General features: G+C 47.4%; 1 protein-coding gene and 1 long non-coding RNA gene across 4 annotated transcripts in view; one reads left to right on the plus strand and one right to left on the minus strand.

The window, feature by feature from the left end:
- RCSD1 (RCSD domain containing 1) overlaps positions 1-18,496 on the minus strand; it is a 75,687-nt gene that overhangs the window by 50,253 nt on the left and 6,938 nt on the right. The gene's annotated exons all lie outside the window — the stretch shown is intronic.
- Positions 11,948-18,496, plus strand: part of LOC116560199 — a 17,709-nt gene continuing 11,160 nt past the window's right edge. The window contains exons 1-2 of the long non-coding RNA XR_004272847.1: positions 11,948-12,032; positions 13,142-13,145. This is a non-coding gene — a long non-coding RNA (uncharacterized LOC116560199). The remainder of the gene's footprint in view (positions 12,033-13,141; positions 13,146-18,496) is intronic.

Genomic DNA, 18,496 nt, shown 5'->3' on the forward strand with positions numbered 1-18,496 from the left:
CAACATGGTGTTTTTCCCAAAGTTTTTGTTTATGTATAACATTTTTTTCTTGCCTAAATGAACAAGTATTTTGCCTTTTCTATAGCGAAGGCATCCTCACCTATTCTCTAAGGCTGTCATCAACGGTTGGGATGGGAGAGTTGTCTTATGTATGAGAAGCAAAGAAGATTCTACTGCAGCTGCCCAGCAGTAGCTAGGAACTCAACAACTATAGAGTATTGCTGGAGACCAAAGGCTTCCTGCTCTCCTAATCTCCACTTCTGTACCTCTTATGAGCTGGTATTAAGAGAGAGCCCTGCCTTGTACCCAGGGTGACTGGTGGGGGTCACAGAGCAGGTTATGCAACAGTGGCGTATTCCCTTCACCTTGCCCAGGGCAGGTTTGGGATGGCGCATGCAGGCCATAGCAGGGAGACTTTTTGGAAATCTCAGGAACAAAGCTGATTATGTCACAAGCTCTGTCCTTTCTGACAGCAACACCATAGGAAACACCTGTAGATGGCAGGAAACTAGAGGAATTAAAAATATCTCCCTGATCCCTAAAAAATAAATAAAAGAGGAGAGAAAAATGTCTCTTTTATTCACTGGGAAAACAAACAAAGCAATATCTGGTTTGAGCCATTTCCTCTCTGCAAAGCACATCGCTCCTGTGGGCCACCCCTCCCCAGGCAGAGATGGGCCTGGACCAGATGTTTAATAAGCTATCTGGATTCCTAAAGGTGATCATCAGTGAGGGTCTTGGTGCAGGTTCCAAGTGTCCAAGCTTAAAATTTCTTTTGCAGGAGGGAGGTTTGGGGAAGTTGAGCTCATTTCCTTGGGGAGAGGTGCAGCCTCCATCCAGCTTCAGAAACAAGAGGCCCATGTGCTCTTCTCCACAGTCTTCCCAATCTCAGGAAGTCAGTCCCTGGGAGCCATGAAGAGTAGCAATGACAGGTCCATCTGGAGAAGACATGACGGCCAGGTCTGCAGGACCCAGCTGAACTCAAGAGCAGATTTGGGGATGGCAATCAGGTAATGCCAGATTCTGTCTCCCCTGCCTTCTCACATCCAGTAGGTCACTAAGCCTAGTCCTGTCTTCTATATATATATTCCTGGTCTAGACTCTTCATCCTCACTGTAGTTCCTGAACTTTAGGCTGCCATTATCTCTGTCTTGACTGTGGGGAGAGATTATGGCTACCTAACTGATTTCTTTCTGTTCTCCTCTCTCTTGTCTGTTCTCCCCTCTCCTGCCCACATAACTGTTCTCAAATACAAGTCTCATCATGGCTTTTCTTGATTTGTATACTGCCTACTAAATAATCAAAACATCTTAATAGAGAATGTAAGACCCCTGTCAATCTCTCCTTCCTGAAAGGTAACTGTGGAGGCTAACATAGCACTGTATTGATCTGCTTAACTCTGGTTACAGGAATTCTTCTGAGACTTCCAGTTTAAGTATTGTTCCTTGCAAAAGAGCACAAACTTACTATAAATCCTGCCCTTAGATACAATCAACCTTGATAAGCTTCTACTGACTTAAATCCTGCCCTTAGATCAAATTGCTACTCATTCCCTCTGAAGCACGTGTACCCTTTCCTTATGGTATATAATCCTTGGTCTGAGGGGTAATGGTGCAGAGATCTTCCTGTCTTGCAGCCACCAAAGACCATACTTCCATCCATAAGTTCTCCAATAAAATCACCCACCAAGAGCAAGCTGGACTTCTTTGGTTACTCAGCTCCTTCTGCATTTGAGGGTCACTTTGCATATATGGCCCTTTCACCAGATAGTGACACTTCCTCAATAATTGCCAACACTTCTTAAACATTTACGATACCATGTAAATGTATACCGAATACCATGCTTAGTGCTTAAGGAAGAGTAGCTCATTTGATCCTCAAAACCACCTTTTGAACCAGCCAGGCATTATGATCCTTATGCTGTGGATAGTGGGATTGGTGCTCAGAGAAGCGAAATGATTTGGCCAAGGTGACAAAGCTGCAATGGAGCTGGGGTTTCAACCCTGGCAGTCCAATTCCAGGCCCCTGCTCTTCCCATCAGGGACTTCCTGCCGCCTTCTGAACCTATTATGCGTTTTCCTGCCTCTGCATCTGCAGATGCTGTTCTTCTACCTCAGATGCCTTGATCCTTATTCCCTTCATCTAGACAGCTCTTGTTCCTCATCCAAGACCCAGCTCCTTCCTGCCTTCTTTAAGAAGCCTTCATGGACCTCTCGCCTGGGTTACATCATCACAGCCACTCCATGCAATTCTCTCTCAAAGCACTTACCATGCTACATTGAACTCTGTCCCTCTAACAGAGTATGACCCCTCCTTGAATGTGGGTACCATAGCCTTTACCTTGACATCCCCATATTCCTAGCAGAATGGCCAGCACGTAATAGGTATGCAATATTTGTGGATTTAAAGATATCAGCCATTGGATACAGACTGAGGCTGTCTTCTGGTTCAAGTAACTGGGCTACTGTGCCTGGGGGAGGGTCTCTATCTGTTAAATAAGACTAGCAGTCTGCTCAGTTCCTCAGGTGTTGGAATTTTAGAAACTCTCCCCACATGATTCTAGCAGGCATCCAGGGTTGAGAGCCATTGCTTTCATCCAAAGCAGATTTTGCGGAGGCAAGGGCTGCCAGGCTAGAGGCTTGCTAAGGAAAATTACACAACATGTTTATACATGTGAAATCTGTGTAAAATAAACACCAGAAAGCAACGAAAGGAGATCAACTTCCAAAGCACGGGAGGAAATCCCAACCCAAAGTTATCGTTTGGAAAGACACATGACATTGACAGTCATTAATAAAATGCAAAGTAACTCTAAGGCATCGTGGCACTACTGTGAGATGGGCAGATATATGTAATAGGATAAAAGGCTGCCAGGATTATGGCAAAAATTGTTCCCTTAAAAACTGCTGTTAGCGTTACACGTGGATTAGCTCTACTCTGTTTTGAGACAACAATCTGCAGTTGTTCTATTTTTAGAATATATGCTGAGAAAATAAAGGAGAAGAATGCAGTTTATTCAAAATTGTCTGCAGCAGTGGCGTGACATAAAGGTGAAAAATTAGAAGCCATCTAAATACTAAATTCTGAAGACTAGCTGAAGTAAATTATGGAGCACAAACTAAATTATGGAGCCTAATAAAACACTGTGGTCCCATTAAAAATGATGAATATCCAACATTTCTCATACACGGAGACATGCGTAAAACGATAAAAAGGCTGAAAAAAATCCCCCTTGCTTTGTGCCCCGTGATGAGTCACATACAGCAAATCAGTATAAATTCACAAAGACTGGAAGTGACTTTGAAAGGGTAGGCAAAAAAGGTACTGTACTGTTCATTAGCTTTGAAGTTGTTCGAATTTCTCGTAACTAGAAAATAATATTTAGAAAATGTGTGTTCTCTGCTGGGGCAGCAACTGCTGGTCTGCCTGGAGGGAGCAGCGGGCCTGGTTCCAGCCTGCCAACTGCTGTATCTTTACCTAGGCCTCTGGCTGCAAATACACTCAAGTATCTGGGCCCGGTGAGGTTTCATCTTTAAAGAGCCCAGGTCCTTTTAAACTTAAATGTTCTCCAGGCCAGATGCTAAGAGGGGAATCATGGCTCCAGGAGGAATAAAAAGTGAACAGAGGCTGGGCACGGTGGCTCATGCCTATAAGCCCAGCACTTTGGGAGGCCAAGGCAGGCAGATCACCTGAGGCCAGGAGTTCAAGAGCAGCCTGGTCAATAAGATAAAACCCCATCTCTACTAAAAATAAAAAAAATTAGCTGGGGGTGGTGGTGCACGCCTGTAATCCCAGCTACTCAGGAGGCTGAGGCCGGATAATTGCTTGAACCCGGGAGGCAGCGGTCGCAATGAGCTGAGATCATGCCACTGCACTCTAGCCTGGGTGACAGACCGAGACTCTGTCTCAAAAAAAAGAAAAAGAAAAAGAAAAAAAAGAACAGAGGCAGGAGCCGGGGCTAAGGGAACCTCTTCCCATCTCAGGCCTGGAAACAGGGCTTCCAACCTCCTGTGGGAAAAGGTACAGTTGACTGTTTGCGTGAGAAGAAACATCTGGGCCCAAACCTCAGATGATGGCGGGTGTTGGGGAGGAACGCAGCCCCCCTCAGGAACAGCAGGGAGAATCCCTATCAGAGGCTCATCCTTCCCTGCTCCCTGCCACGCTTCCCCCGTATCTGCCCTCTCTTCTCTCTCTTGGCTGGGAAGACCTAACACCCCAAATGGAATAATTGTGGGAAGGTAAGAGCCCAACGGGAACAAAATTACTCGCAGGATGGCAGGGAAGAGGCAGGGAGGTGTTGCAGGTAGAGGGACCAGCAGGAGCAACAGGCCGAGAAGACAGAAGGGGCTGGAAGACACCTGTTCACAGTCCACAGCGTCGCACTCTGCGTTAGAAAGGAGTGACACGAATTTGTCCACCCAGAAGGAGGTGGCACGAAGAAAGCTGTGCCCAGGTGAGCATGTGAGGAGAGCTGCCCAGCAACAGTGCCAGTGCAGAATGCAGTGTGCCCTGGTGCCCAGCACACTCTTTCTAGGATGTGGCCCGGGGACAGGCATGACAGAAGGAGCCAGGCATGGAGGGAAAGGTGGGACCCGGAACTCCAGCACAGATCTGGTGTTCAGAGCCCATGGCCTTCTGTGGTCGGGAGTGGGACCTCTGCCATGACTTTTCCATTCTCACCCACAGCTGGAAGTGAGGCTCCAAGCCGGAGGCATTGTCCTGGGCTGAACTGTCTCCTGAAACTCCCGTGTTGAAACCCTAACCCGTAGTACTGCAGAGTGACACTGTATTTGGAGGTAGGGCCTTCACAGAGGAAATGAAGTTAAAATAAGGTCATTCCAATAGGCCTTAGTCCCACCTGACTGGTGTCCTTGTGAGAAGAGATGAAGACACAGACACACACAGAGGGAAGACCACGTGAAGACACAGGGAGAAGATGGAGAGAGGCCTCGGAGGGAGCCAGCCCGCTGACAGCTCCACCTCACATTTCTAGCCTCTAGAATTGAAAGGCAATAAAGCTCTGCTGTCTAAGCCATCAGCCCATGGCACTTTGTTGCAGCAGCCCTAGCGACCTAATAAAGGCATTGAACTTGGCCTCGGGGAAGGTGCTTCTGGAGCTGCCTCCTCCTCATCCCCTCTCACCCCATCGTATCATGCCCACTCCTCTCACCCCTCTCCCAACTCCATTGCCGACCTCGCACAAGCAGAGCCATCGGCTCCACTCCCTGCTCTGTGCTGGACGGAGGACAATCCCTACAACTCCTGGACTTTGGCCTTGGCTGTGGCTGGAACAGACGAGATCTTGGCTGAAGGGACGGGCAGTGGCCCTTCTGGTCAGAGAGGAGGTCTTTCCTCATGACGCAGGCCTCCTGGTAGGCCCCTGGGGTACCAAATCAGAGCTGGACCCAAACACCCAAGAGTCAGGAAATCCTGCCCACCCCCTGGCTGGTGGCTTCTGAGTGAGTGGCCTGGGCCTGGCCCAGCCTGACCTCTCATCTGCAACAGTTGCTCAGAGCTTCAAAGGGAAGCCACAAGAGGAGGAAGCAGAGGCTGGAGGGGAGGTGAACGCCCCACAGCTTGACCCTGCCCCCACCCAACACACACACACACACACACACACACACACACACACATCCAGGCTCCAGAGCACCTGCTTCTCTTTGAGGGACCAAGCTATTTCCAGAGATTTTCCCGTGTTTTCCAAAACACCGTGGAGACAACACCTTGCGTCTGTGGGGTCTTTTATACTCTTTCCAAATCCTTAACTCTGAATTCATTATCTCTTTTAGTCTCCCAACAAGCCATGCAGGGATGAGATGACCATCCCAGTGAGGCCCCCAGATCTCGTGCCATTGATTCAAGATACCACAGCAATTTAGTGATGGGATTTGGTCCAGATCCTCAAACTCCTGTTGGCCACTCTGCCTAGCTTCCTCCTGTGATGTGTTAACACTTGCTTGGTCCCCATCTGGCACACACATGGACACACACAGTGCACATTTAAAGCTGCCCCAGAGGCACAGGTGAGCTGTTTATTATTATGGACACAAGATAAGACACCTAGGCCCTGGTCCGTCTGTCCTTTAAACGTTATGCCTGCATCCAGGCATCCCCATGAACACACAGATGCCTTGGAACAATGCTGTCCCCTCCCTTAGTCCTCAGCTAGCCTTAGAACATTCTCGTCCCTGTGAGGAAGGGCCCTCCTCTCAAACTCCCTTCTCTCTCTCTGCCTTCACAGTCCTTTCTGAAGCCCGGATGAATGACCAGCCTCCTAAGGGCCTCAGCTGTGCTCTCTCCAATCCATTCCTTGAGCCACAGCCAGAGCCAACTTCCTGAAATTCAAGTCTGGTTTTGTAACTTTCTGCCCCTCATCACGCTGGGAATAAAACAAGCGGTGAGGCCACGCTGTGGTTTTTGAGAGCTGTAACACCCCATAATATCATCAGCCACACCAAATACGTATTCCGTTTCAGGTGAAAAGTATTCTTGTTATACAAATAACAGTCTCAAGGCTCGCCCCTTGGACTCTCCCCTTGCAATTAGACTGTAGCCCCAAGCACCTTCTGTGTAGAAATCCTGCAACCTCCATCCTGAAGAGGCTCTCAAGGTCTTGCCTGGCTAACTCAATTCGGTTGGAGCTCACACACTGTCCTCTTTCATGCTACTTTCTCCAGCTAGAACACCATCCTCCTCACCCTTCAACTATCCATTCCCTCCTTGTCCTTCTGGATTGAGCTCAGGTTTGGCCGCCTTTAAGAAACCTGTTTTTCCCCCAGCACCTCCCCACGCTGGGCAAGATACTCAGATCTGTGTTCTGAGCACAGATCTCTTAGAATACATAGCTAAACTGTTTCAATCACTTGTTACCATTCTGTCCTATTAGACTGCAAGCTCCCTGAGAGCAGGATCCAAGTTTTATTGCCTTTTGTGTCCAGGGTTCCCAGCACAGAACCTGACACAGTGGGCACTTAATAAATATTTATTCAGCAAGCGAGTGAGTGATTGCTTCTCCTCTCTAACTCAGACCGCTCTTGCTCAGGACTCCAAGGGATTTCCTAGAGGACAAGCCCATCACTCCCTTGAGGCCGGCCCAAACCCTCAGGTGTTCTGCCTCTATCCCTGACTGGTGGGTGAGATTCTTCGTGTCCTGGTGACCCAAGGCTCACAGTTGCCCGCACCCCGTCACTGGTATGTAACTTCTCCCTAGCTGCAGCTGCTCCAGCAGGAACTACTATATGACTGCTTCATCTCCAGGGGGTCCACGCCCCTTTCCTGTGCTCCCCTCCTGTCCTCTCCCTGCTGGTGGAGGGGGAACCACAGGACTCGCTGGAATGCACTAAGAGGAAAGGGCTCTTTGCTAAACGGGTTTAGTGGATCGCTCTCACCTCACGTCCGCACCCTGGCACATCTCGCTGAGCCTGCAATTGTGCACACCAGGTACATACAGTGAGTCTTTGCAAAAGGAAGGAAGTCCAGAGCCAATTTGGCAATGCTCATCAAGAGACATTCATATCCTTTGAACCTAATAATTCCACTCATGGGAATTGCATCCGGAGAAATAACTCAAAAGAAGAAAAAGGCTACATGTACTGTTTATAGCTATGTTATTTGTAATAACGAGAAAGTAAAAGCAAATGTCATGTTCCAAAATAGAAAAATGATTGAATAATTACGATATATTTATAAAGCAGGGTGTCATGAAGACATTTACAGTGAAAATATGACTATATGGAACAAGAATACGAACCTGGAAATAATGTTTAGAGAAAAGATGGCGCACAGAGTTGTATATACGCTGATTACAGTTACGTAAGAATTATGTATTTGGCTAAAACTAATAAAGATGTGAAAATTGGAAGTAGTTACATTATGCAGCATTGTCTTTTTCTTCCAACTTTAAAAAATAATGAAAGGGATATAATTGAGGATTTCAAAGAAGCAAAAAAAAAAAAAAAAAAGGAAGGAAAATAGTTATGTTAAGATGATGAATTTCAAACTTTAAAATATTTAAGATTAGCTCAATTTTAACAAACTAATATTTTAAAGCAAAGTGACTAGAAACTAAAGAAAATATCTTGAACAAAGTCCGTGGGTCTTCTAGAAAAAAAATTTTATTGGTGTGGTCTTATCACTGTTTTGTTTTATTTTATTTTTGGGACAGGGTCTTACTCTGTCACCCAGGCTGGAGTGCAGTGGTGTGCTCACAGCTCACTACAGCCTCCATCTCCCAGTCTCAAGCAATCCTCCTGCCTCAGCCTCCCGAATAGCTGGAACTACAGGTGCACCTCCATGCACTGGTATTATTTATTTATTTATTTATTTATTTTAGAGATGATGAGTTATTACTGTGTTGTCTAAGCTGGTCTCGAACTCCTGAGCTCAAGCAATCCTCCTGCCTCAGCCTCCTGAATAGCTGGGGCTACAGGTGCACCACCATGCACTGGTAATTTTTTTTTTTTTTTTTAACCAATGGGGTTTCACTATGTTGTCCAGGCTGGTCTTGAACTTCTGGGCTCAAGTAGTCCGCCCTACCTCAGCCTCCAAAGTGCTGGGATTATAGGTGTGAGTCACTGCACACGTCCCCTTGTTTTAAAAATAAGAACATGTCTCATGCAGGTCTTTCCAATGCATGGCTGTGGGCTATAAATTATTTGCTATGGAACATGCAGCCTGATTAACACTAAAAGCACTTAAAGACATGTCCCTAATGGACAAGTAATTCTGTTGCCTCTACCCCTTTCTCTCTCTCTCTCTGTCTCTCTCTTTTTTGAAATGGAGTTTCACTCTTGTTGCCCAGGCTAGAGTTCAGTAATGTGATCTTGTTCACTGCAACCTCCGCCTCCCAGGTTCAAGCGATTCTCCTGCCTCAGCCTCCCAAGTAGCTGGGATTACAGGCATGCACCACTACACCCAGCTAACTTTTGTATTTTTAGGAGAGACGGGGTTTCACCATGTTGGTCAGGCTGGTCTCGAACTCCTGACCTCAGGTGATCTGCCCTCCTTGGCCTCCCAAAGTGCTGGGATTACAAGAATGAGCCACTGCGCCAGCCTCTACCCCCTTTGCTACCTGGCTACCACTACCCTAGCTTTCGGGTTACGTCCCAGAAATTCTGAGGATTCTGTTTCTCCTGAGGCCTCCATTCCCTGAGCTTGAGAAAGAGTTCTATAGAAGAGTGTCATACAAAGGAGAGTCCTGGGGAGGATGCCTGGCCAGGATTAGAAACTCAAGCATCAGGACAAATAGCGAATGCATGCCGGGCTTAAAACCTAGATGACGGGTTGATAGATGCAGCAAACCACCACGGTACACATATACCTATGTAACAACCTGCACACATGTATCCCAGAACTCAAAGTATATAAAAAGAAAAAGAAACTCTAAGTCTCAAACAAAATTGAGTCTTTCTACATGTTCTTCTTCTTCTTTTTTTTAAAGCGTTAGTTTTGGTCAGCTACAACTCCCGAGCCCTCTTTCCCTGTGCTTAGCCTTCCTGGCGTTCCTCAAATGTGAGGGCCGTCCCGAGCTGTCCTTGGCGTGCTTCTCCCTGCCTAGCTGCCGCTGCCACCCAGGCCTGCAGGACCACTGCTGCGCTGATGACCGCCCAGCTGCGCCTCGGCCCAACGCCCTCCAAACTCCACGGCTCAATTTCCAACGTGGTGTCCTGCCAATGCCTCAACCAAAACTCAGCCTTTTCTGTACTCCCAACGAGTAACGTTCTCCGTGTTCCTAGATGGAAAACGCAGTCATTCTGATGGCTTTCTCTCTGACCCCCGCCCCTGTGACAGCCTCCAATGAAATACCAAATCTGCACCGTGGATTCTTCCCGCAGTTTGTTTTGCAGCTTCATTGCCTTTCCGTTCTCAAGGCCACCTCTCACCGGTGCCCTGGCCTCTCAACTGGTATTTCAGCCTCTAGATTAATTAAGGGCCCTCCAGCGCTCCTTGCATCCTGGGAGCCCCGCTCTGCAAAGACCTTCATTTCGGGCTGAGGGAAGCAGGCAGCATCAATGCTGACCCCTCAGTGTGTGCACCATCTCACTGCATTCGGTCCTTCCAGCTGTGTCTACTGCCCTCTCCCCACCCGCTGTGTGCACACATGTGCACCCACACACACACGTGGGTTGAGAGGTCCTCCACCCTAGTCACTCAGGGCACTCAGTTTCCCCGTGGGCATCCTTCATTTCTTCTCCTCATCACACTAGCTTCTCACCACCCTCCCCTTCTTCACCCCTTCATTATTACCACCTGTTTAAAAAATTCTTCCTAGTTTTTGGTGGCCAGTCTGATGTCACCCTCTCCCAAGAAGCCTTCTTCAATTGCACAAGTTGAGGATGTTCTTTCTCTGTGAAATTCCCCAGCCTCGTGGTCTCTTTGCTTATATAACACTTTAGCATATCCTGTGCCCTGCTTTATCTGGGGACACATCTTACTTCTTGGCACCACCACTACTGACCCTTCAGTGTATTGAGATGCTGTCTTTATATTTTACTTCCTCCAGGAATCCAGACAGCAGCTCTCATACAGTAGGCCCAATAAACATTTGTGGCACAAATGCATGCGTATTTCCAAGCAAGGTCTGTCCTATGCTGGTGCATGAAATTTTCCTAAAGCTAAGCAGAGGATTTTACATTCATCCCTGTTTAATTTTATGATGTTGGTTTTGGCCCAGAATCCCATCCTATATAAATCACTTTGAACTCGAGTATGTCACGTAGCATATTAACTACCCCAGTTGTGGGTCATCTGGATTCTTTCTATTTTTCATCCAAGTCATTAACAAAAATGTTTAACAATTAGGGCCAAGGATAGAGCCCTGTGGCCTGCCACTGGAGACTTTCTTCAGGAAAGACCTGGGGTCCTTAATCAAAGTACTTTGGGCCAGGTAGTTCAATCTGCACTGAATGCACCTTGCCAAAAATCCTTTGTAATACAAGTAATGTGACCACATGAGAAATCCGAATATGCTTGTTGGCACAGGAAAGCACTCAACTCCTTAAGCCCAGTCAGAAAGATCAGGACTGATGTCAGCTTAGATAGGGAGAGGGGCTCTGGTTTGAACGCTTAGCCTCTTACTGTCTATCCCTGCAGCTGTTTTAGCAGTCTCCGAATCCCACCCTGTTCAGCTCCCTAGCAGGGGCCTCCCCACAGAGGTGTGAAAGGTAAGGAATTGTCAGGGTACAGGTAACTCAGGCATGTGAGGGAGGAAGTGGAAGGGAAGCTCTACTCCACACTGCCCTCCTTCCCGTTTCCTACCTCCTCGTTTCACTGATTTACCAGGGTGAACACACAAAATACGCTTGCCATCTGCTCTCCTTCCCTCCCTTTCTTTGAAATGTATTTCTTTTTTCCTTCCTTCCTTCCTTTTCTTTTCAGTTTCATTCTTGTTGCCCAGGCTGGAGTGCAATGGCACAATCTCAGCTCATGCAACCTCTGCCTTTGGGGTTCAAGTGATTCTCCTGCCTCAGCCTCCCAAGTAGGTGGGATTACAGGCACACACCACCACACCCAACTAATTTTGTATTTTTAGTAGAGACACGGTTTCTCTATGTTGGTCAGGTTAGTCTCAAACTCCTGACCTCAGGTGATCCTCCGGCCTCAGCCTCCCAAAGAGCTGAGATTACAGGTGTGAGCCACCGCACTTGGCTGAAATGTATTTCTTGAGCCAAGGAGACTCCCTTCCTCTTGCTGGTCTTGGCTGCTCATAAGCCTAATGCTTGGATTTGCCATTCTATGCCCAAGGCTCCCCTAGTCTCCCAGGTTCTAGTCTGGATTTATGTGGGACACTGTTCCAGCATTGCCCCCAAGACCCAGCCTCCTACCGAAGTCCAGAGAGCTTTGCCAGCAGAGTTTTACATGCAGGATGCAGTAACCACCCGTCTGTCAAACTCTCAGCCTGGAGAACTTCAGATGTCTTCTCGTCCATCCCGTGTCCCATTCAGAGCTGCACCAAAAGCACAGGAGGCGGGTCTCTTCTAAATGATAATAAAAGTCCCCTTCCCTAATCAATAAACAATTATATCACACCTAGTGTGCACTTTATACAACCATTACACAACCATTATACAACCATTTATACTAAGCACTTTATACAACCATCACACACCATTGACTCATTTACACCTCATAACAACCTGTCAGGTAGGTGTTACCATTATTGCCATTTTACAAATGGAAAATTCAAGGCATGGAGAGGTCACAAGCTAGTAAAAGGCAAAGTCAAAACTCAAACCCAGCCATATGGCTCTCTGTGCTCCTAACCCTCAAGTCATTGCACTGCCTCCCCCTGTGGCATATGAAGCCTGCATTCCTGCATCTACTCACAGGGTGCCATGAACATACATTATGCTCATCATAGGATGTTGGGACCTAGGATGGGGATTAGCAGAGCTTACAGTTTAGCTGAGGAGACAGGGGAAAGTCCTTTGAAAAGGAAGTGTGGTAGAAGTGTAAAGTATTTTCCCTATTACTGTTGCACAGCTCAGAACCTCTTTTATGCTATAAAAAGCCTCTTTGTCCTATATCGGTAAGGTTCATTTTGCTCATATTCACCAATGTCACTTTTTGCCTTCTCTTCACCACCTTCCACTAGGCACAGAGAGCACCAGTGCTTTCTTACAGAAGACACACTCAAGTTGTTACAATTTTTTACAATATCACTTTAATAAATACTAATAACATCACCATGATGCATTTGTGAAATAATTGAACATTTCAAGGTTACTTCCATAAGATATTTATTACATGCATAATCTTACTTCCTTTTCAAAATAGCCCTAGAAGGTAGGTAAAGCAGGTACCAGGTTTACAGAGGGGGGAACTGACCCTGAACCTAAAACCCAGGATTGATAGTCTTTCTCTGCACAGCATCCCCCTTGATCTATTACAAATTCAAAAATCAGGCAAAGAAAGCCTTAAGGGAACAGAGAAAAGTCTGTTGCTACCATTTCTTCAAGTTCTACTGCCTAATTCCAATGTCACTTGCAGGCTGACTTTCACTAACTCCTTCCTTAGGGACGAAAGGCAAGGCTTATGTACAAGGCTTATGGGAAAGAATGGTGATTCTAAGTGTTATGTAACTATATGTAGAAAAAAGGCATAGATTCCCTTTCACCAAGGGGGAGCACATTCCAGTCAAAAGGTGTGTGGAGAATTCCATGCTGCTCACATAGCAACAAAGACTTCCACCTCCCAGGAGCCACCTGGGCTGTAAGCTGCAACTCCTGATGGCATGGTCCATGGGATTGGCTGTTCCAGGACTACGAGGCTTGAGAAACAGTCTAAACAGATCCCCTTAATAGCACAGGTTTGTATTTCTCTGATATATTTTCCTGCATGTCTGTACCTCCAGCTTCTCCTTCAAACCCCCCTGCCCCTCTTAACCACCCCCAAAGCACGAAGAACAGTTGACATCATTGAAAACATTATTTGTGCTTGTGAAGCAGTTTTGATTTCAATCTGCAAGAACATCTCCGACCACAAAAGCTGTGTAAGACTCAAGTGAATGAACCCTGAGTGATGCAGATAAATGCTTTCTCCCTGGGTCTTCCCCCGCTTGTCAGCCTGAAAGACACAGTCTTACTTCCAGACATAGCTCAAAGAACCTCCGCTCTGTGTAGGCTTCTAAGACTCCACCAGGCTACTAACAACATTCCTGAAGTCCTTCTAGCTCTCATCATTTGGAGGCCATGGGAGGATGGTCCTTCCTGCCCCTGTGGTTAAGTGGAGCCATGTGGATCGTTATGAACCTTCTAAGAGAGAGCATTTAGTGGCCTGTGCGAGTCCTCCAGAACTTTCCTTCCATCTTCCAAGACAACCAGCAAAGGGGTAGCTGCTCCCACTGCTTAGGTGTCAGAGGGAGAACAAACGATGACCCCGAGCAGAGCCCCCAGCCAACCCTCAATGGACTCGTAACATGGGTGAAAAGTAAACCTTTGCATTTCAGCCATGAAGATTGCGGCACTGTTACAGCAACACTGGCCTGCCTTCCTACTTATGCAACAGGACTGTTTACTCACTGCCTTTTCAGAACCAATCACACTGTTTTATAATTATTTCTTTCATTTCTGTCCCCTCTTTACCTTCAAACTGTAATGGAACTTGAGGGCAAGGATTGTGTCTTATTAGTTCACATTTAGTAGCTGCTTGGTACATATCTTTTTGTTTTTGTTTTTGTTTTGTTTGAGATGGAGTCTTGCTCTGCTGCCCAGGCTGGAGTGCAGTGGTGCGATCTTGGCTCACTGCAACCTCTGCCTCCTGGGTTCGAGCGAGTCTTCTGCCTCAGCCTCCTGAGTAGCTAGGACTACAGGCACATGCCACCACACCTGGCTAATTTTTGCATTTGTAGTAGACACGGGGTTTCACCATATTGGCCAGGCTGGTCTCAAGCTCCTGACCTTGTGATCCACCCACGTTGGCCTCCCAAAGTGCTGGGATTACAGGCATGAGCCACCGCACCCAGCCTAGTACGTGTCTTTAAATAAATGAATGAAGGGATGAATGAAAGAATAAGATATTTGAGAACAGGGTCTTATAATCTTGCTAGGCATGGTGCTTTACAATGGTGGTGGTGATCCTAGATAATCTTGAGTGGCTCTTCCCAGGCTGCTTGCACTATAGCTATCTCCCTGAAAAGGGACCAGATGAGTGGGGGTGATCCTTATGGCTACATGGAAATGCTCCATAGCATCCTGGAGACAGACTTCCCATCCCAACTGCAGCTCTCTGAAAAGAGAATTATAGCTGAGACCCAGGCCACTAGGGGTATGGATGACAGAGGTGTATATTGGGCTACCTAAAAGGTAGGAAATTAGTCATACAACAGGTGTCAATGAATATTCATTGGTAATTTGCACCTAAGGTACTAGTGGGGGCTGTTGGGGGGTGGTCATAATATAGCTTAACACTAACCCAGGATTCACCCCAACAATCCCCAAGTCCTTTACCTCTACATAGATAGGATGTTGCCTGCTATAGTAGGGTGAATGGTGACCCCCTAAAAGATATGATCACTTCCTGGATAGTCACGGTGGCTCATGCCTGTAATCCAACACTTTGGAAGGCTGTGGTAGAAGGATCACTTGAGCCAGAGTTCAAGACCAGCCTGGGCAACATAGGGAGACCTTGTCTCTACTAAAAATATAAAAATAAGCTGGGTATGGTGGTGCACGCCTATAGTCCCAGCTACTCAGGAGGATGAGGTGAGAGGATCACTTAAGCCCTGGAAGATTGAGGCTGCAGTGAGCCATGATTGTGCCACTGCACTCCAGCCTGGGCGACACAGCAAGACCCTGACTTGCGAAAAAATAAACAAACACACACAAGATACGATCACTTCCTAATCCCTGGAACCTGTGAATGTTACCTTATGTGGAAAAAGTCTTAGCAGAGGTAGTTATCAATTTTGAGATGAAGACATCATCCTGGATTATCAACGTAGGTCCTAATCCAGTGACACAGGTCCTTATGAGAGACACACAGAGGAGAAGGTAAGGCAAAGATGAGACGAAGACTGCAGTGGCATGGCCACAAGTCAAGGATGCTGGTAACCACCAGGAGCCAAAAGAAACATGTAATGGAGCCGCCCCTTGAGCCTTAGTAGGGAATGAGGTCCTCCTGACACCCTGCTTTTAGACATCTGGCCTCAAGAACCATGAAAAAAGACGTTGCTGTTGGTTTCAGCCACCCAGTTTGTGGTAATGTTAGGGCAGCCCTCGCAAACTCATACATCTGCCAGCTCCACTGGCTTCAGATTCTCCATCTGGGCAGCACTTCTGTACTCTACAGCAGCCTGCAGCACCAGGCATCTCTCTGAGTCTCCCATTCGTTTCCCCAAGGAAAACAAGGATTTGGAATCATCCTTGTTCTCCTCTGCAGTACTTAAATTCAGGTCTTTGTGAGGGGATTCAGGCATGACTGGACAACAGGGCCCAAGGGGCTCCCCCCGAAAGACCCCTCAAGCCGTCGGAGAAAGGAAGCCTAGTAGAACAAGGCGTACAGCTGCGGCGGGGGTGGCTGGGCCCTCCTGGCCTCAGCTCTGGGTCTCTTGGCATCTGTTAAAACAATGAGAATAAAAACAGCTCTTCTCCCCACCAACCCTATCCCCACAGATAGTGGTGCTTGCTAGGGAAGACCTAGAGAGCGGAGCACCACTGTGTGGAGGACTCAGAGAGCCAAGAGGGCAATACACAGAAATGAGAAGCCAATAAAGTCATCATGAGTCCATTTAAACATGCAGATCAAAAGCGCTCTGGTGTGCTGGGAGTCAGAGGACCTTGATTAACTCTGACTTCGTTACTAACTGACTTTAAGTATGAACATTGGTAAATCATGTATGCTCAGTTTCCTCATCTTTAAAATGAAAAGGATGGAAGAAATTGCTAAGGCTCTTTCTTGCTTTCAAAACTCCAAAGTCCTAAAAATGAATGTGGAAAAATCTTCCTGTTTTGCCTTAGGTGTGGGCACCAGTTTCACCCAGAGACACTAGAGCCTTTCAGAAGTCTTTTAGCTGTGCAGAGGAGGGCTCAGAGTAAATCTGTGTCAGGCCTTACAAGTGCCAAGCCTTGAGCTGGCTGGCCTCCACCGTGGCCTGGCCTGAGCTAGAGGAAGACTGGCCAGGCTGAGGGGCATGTGGTCTCCCTGAGAGCCCACGTAGGTGCTGTGTGGGAAGCTAGAGCTTCTCCAGAGCAAAAGGAAGAACAGGGGCCACAGGACCCCACCAGATACGGTAGGTTCAAATGTTAGAAGGCTGGTAATTACCTTCTAGACCCTGGGCACATTAGTTAAGCATCTCAAAGCCTCAGCATCCTTTCCTAGAAGACTGACATAATACGACTTTATGAAGATTAAAAAAGATAAATTTGTGCACAGCATCTATATATAGTAGGCGTTCAACAAGTGGTAGTAATTACCATGACAACAGGCTGTAGGTCTCTCCCACACTGACATTGGTGTGACTGCTCAGGAACGAATTTCCCATTATTCACCCGAACATATCTCTAACGCACAACAAGCCAGAAACCTGAGGCCTGGGAATGTGCTTCAGAGATGGAGGTCGGGGTGGGGTCCCAGCAGGGTGGGAAAAGTGTGCATGTAGCTCATGCGTTGGGAACAAACTATTGAAGGCAGAGGTTCTAGCGAGGAGGCTCAGAGGAGGCCCAAAACCTGCTGTGGCACACTGTGAGATGCAGATTCTCTGTGACCTGTGGCGTGGGCGGCTGGATTGCACAATAGCAGCCACAAGGCTCAGCGGTGCTGCTTACCTGGACTTGGGCTGATGCATGTGGTTGGCCGCTGCTCTACAGTCCACCCTGTTGCGTCCCTTGGCTGCCTCTGGGCAAACAGGAGAAACCCTGGCTTTATAGGGAATGTACCAGATGTGTGGGCATAGTGGAAGGAATGAGCGGGACTGTAGGTGGAGGTGTAAGCGGGAACAGAGGGGTGTGTGTGTGTGTTCTGTTCCTAGAGCCCTCTTTCTGTTAATGAAGGTAAGAGGACTTGGGTAGCTTTAGGTGAGCTTGACCAAACTTTGGGACCTGGAGCCTATTTCAAATCAATTTCTCTAGCAGGAGCCTTTGGGGGCAGGTTCCAGAAAGGCACGTGCTTGCTATTAGATTGAGGTCTCCTGTGTGTTCTGCACCCCGGGGCTGCCAGGGGATGGGTGAAGAGCAGTACTTGTGGAGGAATCCCCAGCACAGGAAGCCAGTTTTCTCTACCTCCTATTAGAGGAGGCTTTGAACGCCCACGTACCTTAGAACTTATCAAGATACTATCTTGCATGTTTTTATGTCGTGTCATTTGCATATATCTTGTTTCCCCAAATAGAAGAGAGCTCCTTTTAGGGCAGGAACTGTGACTTACATTTCCTGTACTCCCCATCTAGTCCTCAAATATCGTTATCTTGCTCTATCCTCCAGGAACGAACTACTTATTGTTCTCCATGCACTCCATGCTGTTTCTTGCACCAGTAGCTTTGCTCTTGTCATTCTCTCTGATTGGAATGCTCTTCCCAATTTTCTGCCCTTAGTTAACTCTTACTCACCCCTCAAGATTCAACTCAGAAATTATTTTCTCCCTGAGCCCAGGCTGATGTCCCTCATCTGTGCATGTAGGCGCTCATCCCTGCTCCGCAATAATCTGTTTAGGTGTTTGTCTCCCCTCTTAGACTGCAAGTTCTTCAAGGGCCAGCAAACTGATAGATAAGTTTCCCTTTAGCTCCCCAGTGCCTGGCTGACAGTAAAGGCTCAGTGTATGCTTACTGAATCTAACTAAAAAGCTAGTGCATGGGCCGGGCGCGGTGGCTCACGCCTGTAATCTCAGCACTTTGGGAGGCTGAGGCGGGTGGATCACGAGGTCAAGAGATCGAGACCAACCTGGTCAACATGGTGAAACCCCATCTCTACTAAAAATACAAAACATTAGCTGGGCATGATGGCGCGTGCCTGTAATCCCAGCTACTCGGGAGGTTGAGGCAGGAGAATTGCCTGAACCCAGGAGG

Source organism: Sapajus apella, unplaced genomic scaffold (genome assembly GCF_009761245.1).
Source record: "Sapajus apella isolate SASKATOON/1434 unplaced genomic scaffold, GSC_monkey_1.0 scaffold25, whole genome shotgun sequence".
Lineage (NCBI taxonomy): Eukaryota > Metazoa > Chordata > Mammalia > Primates > Cebidae > Sapajus > Sapajus apella.